Raw genomic sequence first — 5,754 nt, forward strand, 5'->3', positions numbered from 1 at the left:
GGACCTGGGCTAGGACTGGTCATTCATTTTTATCCCTTTTTTTGTTTACTTTTGTGAGAGAAGGATATTCTATTAACATTTAAAAATTGTAGGTGTGTGAATTCAGGCAAATATTCCAATATAGTCCAGCAGTCAATAATAGTAGTGAGTTTTCTATAAGACTGACTATGCCAGAAGTTGTTGACTTGAGGCTTTTACAGCTCAGCATATTAACATGGCTTTACCTTTCATATTTCTTTTCTATACTTTTCTGCTGGATGCTTAAGACCAAGATAAAGAAAGACTTACATTACAAGAAATGTAGCTTTTGTATCTGATAAGGTCAGTCAAATCCCCTCAGGATTTACCCTGAAACCCTGTACCACAGTTTGTACATCTTCTGTCAGTGTCAGTCATACAATTCAGTCATTGCCATTGCTTGACCAAATTGTTTTCTGTGAAATCCTGTGAGAATGTTTTCTCTCCACGTGAGTCTTCTTAGGCACACAATACATCATCTATCACTTTGCTCTGTGGTCCTTTATCTCCTTGATCATAGCAGGAGACTTATGGGAAATAGGCGGGGTAAGAACTAAGAACCTAGCTCATCAGAGGTAGGGGAGGAGAAAGTCAGCGTCACTGATGACGCTGATACACCAAGAGAATTTTACAGGTCAGAGGCACTCAGGTGACCATTAAGGGCTATATGGCACGGAATCATAATGTGGAAGATTCACAGGATTTAGAAAAAGATTCACTTGCAATAGTATTGTAGGCCTGGAATTATTGTGCCTCCCACAGATCCCCCCTTTACTTTTATATATGTATATAAAATATGGCTTCTTAGACAGCTGATTCTCTTGAGGGGGCAGTGCCTGTCTTAGGTCGAGGCATCCTCTACATGGACCCGACTCAAACCTTACCCATCATAGGAGACCAGGATGGCAGAGGGTACCATTCCTGTCTTAGGCGGTGAGTGGTGTCTCATGCATGTCCCTCATTACCCGTTTTTGGCTAGCCTGACCATCTCACCAAGGGTGGGAGAACTAAGAGGTCTCTGGACCTTCATCATCATAAGCTGTTTGTATTCCAGTGCAGTTTTCCCTTTCAGCCATCTCAAGCCTATGGTAATAGACCTGTATGGGTTGCATTTTAATGGCATCCAATTGTTTTTTAACAAAAGTCATCAGCCTATTGAAAACACAGGGTCCTATTGATAAAAGTATTAGTAGTCCAATCAAAGGTCCCAATAGGGAGAGAAGGTAGGGTAGTACTCCATTTCATACACTCCAGAAAGGGTTTTTGAATAGCTCTCTTCTCCTCTTAATAAAATCTTAAAGTCTCTTTATTTTATCTCGAATAATACCGGACTTGTTTGCATAGAAGCAGCAGTGTTCCTGTAAAGCCAAGCAGATCCTTCCCTGTTCTGCTGTTAGAAGGTCTAAGCCCCTCTTATTTTGAAAGACTACTTCTGCTAATGAATCTATCTGTTCTTGGATATCTTGGATAGTACCAGACAGGGTTTGAACATCATCAATCAGCTGATTAGATAATTTACTATAAGAATGTACCGCTACTCCCAATCCTGCTGTGCCTATCCCCATGGCTGCCGTGACTCCTAACCCCACTAATAAAGGGATGAACTGGACTGCCCTCTTTGTGCGGCCCATAGCATAATCTAAACTGGGAAGGGGTACGGGATCATTACCAGAGATGACATCTATATTGGGCAATACAATTGCCATGACACACAGTCCTGTCCAGTTGGTAGGTAAATATGTGAAGGCTAAACTTCTGCCACATATAAACACATGTCTCTTTTTGGGCAAATAGGGCTACTGTAGTTAAATATTTGATTGCAGCTGGTGAAGGTAACAAATCCATCATCAACAGTGAAGCTATCATTGTGGAAGCTTCCTTGTATACAGGAAGAATTCCATAGGAGATAATCCCCCCTGGAGAGGTTGGCTCTGGCTAATGCCTGCCAGTCCTCAGGAGTAAGCTAATTGTTAGCCACAGTTTCTAAAATAGCTGTGGTGTATAGAGCCGTGGCTCCATATTGGGCAACCGCCACTGCCATTCTGGAACAGGGTGACTTGCGGCTTTCCCCTCAAGGCAAGGTCCCTGACCTTTGCAGTTCTGAGGCTGTAAAGGGTGGAGACCTGCCTCCTCTCATGATGCCCTCAGGCCATCCCTTCCATTCTCAGGTTCCTTCCTGGCAGTGGAGATCCTCTCAGCTCCATCTTTGCAGTCTACAGCTTTCTTGGCACTTTCTTTCTGACCAAGCTCACAACATTTTAAATCCTCCTGCTGGGCTCCTTGCTCTTTATTCTCAACATAAATCTGGCTTCCTGGTCTTAATTTCAAGATTCTGTTCCCTTCCAGGAGGGCACACACCCTTAGGGGGTTCTTTGTCCTTTAAGATGGGTTTTATCTTTTTGTCCCTGTAGTATATTTTCACCCTTTTTTTAAAAAATCACATTAGCAACAACCGGTTCACAGTGTCTCTGGGATAAGATTACATCAATTAAATTCCAGTAGGAAAAGGCTATAACTGGTGTTATAGGTAGCCAAATTATATAGAAATATTAATAGGCAGTCAGACAGGGCAAGGCCCTTGAAGGACACAGCACAAAAGACAAATTATCTTGCAACTGTGGGACGGATGGATGCTCCTGCTGTGAGCCAGACCTAAAAGACCTAAAGGCCAAACAAATGCTAAAAGAGTAGCACTTGGGATTGATATTCTAAATAGGTATCGATCACCTAAAAAGACCCAAATGAGTCTCCAGCCCAGCCCCCAACAAAAAGAGACCCTGTCTTGTATTCATGCCTGCTTATTCTGTGACTCACTTTCCCATTTGACCCTGGGCATAATCAACTTTACCTGAGCAATGGTGCTTGCAATCCCATTGGTTGACCATAGTTTCATCCCACCCCACATCCACCTAAGTGAGACCCCTTTTTCTCTACCTTAACCCCCCATGGTTTTGCTCTATAAAAATAAACTGAAAGAGACAGCTTCCCAGGCAACCCACTCGGGTCCCCCTTCTGTGCTCTCTGAGACAAAAGCTTTCTTTCCCAATAAAATATTCTACTTTCAACCTCCGTTCGTTCCTAAAATTTATTCTTTGGTTTTAGAGAACATGAACTCATTTAGATCAAGTCAGGAGTCTTACTTCCCTGTATCACTGGGACCTTTTTAGGTCTAAAAGTCTCATAATAACCCTTAAGGGCATCACCAACCCTTTTCTATCGTCTCTGACCAATAGTTCCTTCAATAGGGAACCATGGGCAAACTTGTTTAATATATTCAAAATATTGACACGAATCCTTAATTTTGACCTTTACTCCTCTCGCCTTTAATGTTTTGCTCAAGCTTTCTACAAATATCTCATATTCACTTAATGCCTGTCCTACTGCTGAAGGTAAAGGTAAAGGGGGTGCCTTCCACTTACCGAGGTTCGGACGTCGCAGCAGGCAACTACAGCATGGGCCTCTTTTACTTTCTTTTTTGTCTTTCTCTCTTGCCTGCTCTCTCGGATGGTTCAGTCACTGTATCCTCCGTACCAGGTGTCCCATTTGCTGGGCGCCACTTGTCCCGAACCAGCAAGTCAGCCAATGAAGGTTATGTGGGAGAGGAGTGGGGAATTGAGGAGGGGACAAAGGACAGGAGACGTGAGAAATGGAGACAAGACAGGATTCTGATCAAGTCTCGTTTATTCAGGGGAGGTGCTGGGTATATATAGTGGAGGCATAGGGAAATGACTTTGACGGGTAAAAGACGCGAGTAACTAGACAACCAGGCTATGACAGGAAGTTTCACCTCCTGGGTATAGCAGAAGACATAGGAAATAGGCGGGGTAAGAGCTAGGAACCTAGCTTATCAGAGGTAGGGGAGGAAGAAGTCAGCGTCACTAATGACACTGATGCACCAAGAGAATTTTACAGGTCACAGGCACTCAGGTGACCATTAAGGGCTATATGGCACGGAGTCATAATGTAGCAGGTTCACAGGATTTAGAAAAAGACTCACTTGCAATAGTATTGGAGGCCTGGAGTTATTGTGCCTCCCACAAATAGGAATAAACAATTACATATTTTTACACAGAAATTTAGAAAACTAACCTTATAGAGCATTGTAGTGGGACATTCCTGTGACTTATTTTCTCGTCTCTTGTTTTCATTTATTACCCTTTTTTTAAACTTGAGAGCAAGTATGGCAGTAATTGTTATGTCATAACAAGCAGTATGTATGTAGAAGACCAGAATGACAGATATTCCAAGAATGACCCTAATATTACACATTGCTATCTTCAGGACAGTTGCCTAGTTCACAGATATCAGCACATATATTTAGTCAGGGTGAGAATCCTACCATTTAACTGCTATATTCAAAAGCCTACTGATGTTTCTTAGGATCATTGCCTTACCCATTTTGTGTGTATAAATGTATAGCTTTATCGTGTTTCCTAGGTTTTCTCCTTTCCTTCTCTTTATTGTCCTATCCTCAAGTTCTCACTTTCCTTTTAATTGTGTTATACCTTTCTATTTTTATTTGTTCTTTTGAGTTCTTATTCTAGGGAGATTATGTGATATTTACACACATGGGTCTGGTTTATTTCAATTATGAGTATATCTTCCAGTGGCATGTACTTATACATGAACTCTTCTAGTTGATCATTCTTTATACCTGTGTAATATTCCATTGTATAAAATACCACATCTTCTTCATCCATTCCTCAGGTGATGGGCATCTTGGTTGTTTCCAAAATTTCCCTATTATGAATTCTGCTGCTATAAACATAGGTGCACATATATCACTATGATATGATATTTTCAGTTCCTCTGGGAAAATTCTCAGTAGGGGGATAGCTGGCTTGAATGGGATTTCCAGTCCTAGTTTTTAAGGAGTCTCCTCAATGATTTCCATAATGGTTGCACCAATCTACATTTCCACCAGCAATGGAGAAGGGTTCCCTTCTCCCCACATCCTCTCCAACATTTGTTGTTGGTTGATTTGTTTATAAAAGCCATTCTTTTGGGGGTTAGATGTCATTTAAGTGTTGTTTTTATTTGCATTTTGCAGATGGCTAGTGATGCGGAGCATTTTTTTCATATTTTTATTCTCTTCACTAATTTCATCCTCTGAGAAGTGTGTGTTCATCTCAAATGTCCATTTATGTATTGGGTCTTTAAATTTTGGGCCCCTAATATATTTTTGTTCTTTGTAAATTCAAGAAAGCAGATATTTGTCTGAGTGTTTATTAGTCAAGATTTTTTTTGAAACATGTGGGCTGTCTTTTCACTTTCTTGGTAACTTCTTTTGACCTGAAAAAAACTTCTCAATAAGAAGAGATCCTAATTTTTAATTTTTTCAGGTATTACCCGTGTGATTTCATTTTTGCTCATGAACTCTTTGCCTACCTCTTCAAGAGTTCCTCCCACTTACTCTTCCAGGAGATTTAGTGTTACTGTATTAATGTTTAGATCTTTAATCCATTTTAACTTTAGCTTAGTGCATGTTGATAGACCTGGGTCAAGTTTTAGTTTCTGGCATGTAGAGAGTCAGTTTTTCCAGCATTTTCTTACCATTTGTTAAATGGTAAGCATGTTTTGCCTGTTTGTTGAAGATTAGGTGGCCAAATGTTTGTAGAGGTGTCTGCATTTTCTAATGTATTCTATTGATCCTCAGGTGTATTTTGTTACTAGTACCATGCAGATTTTATCACAGTAGCTTTGTAGTATATTTTGAAGTTGAATTGTAGTGCCTTC

This window comes from Octodon degus, unplaced genomic scaffold, assembly GCF_000260255.1.
Source record: "Octodon degus isolate 3935 unplaced genomic scaffold, OctDeg1.0 scaffold00192, whole genome shotgun sequence".
In the NCBI taxonomy this organism is placed as follows: Eukaryota; Metazoa; Chordata; class Mammalia; order Rodentia; family Octodontidae; genus Octodon; species Octodon degus.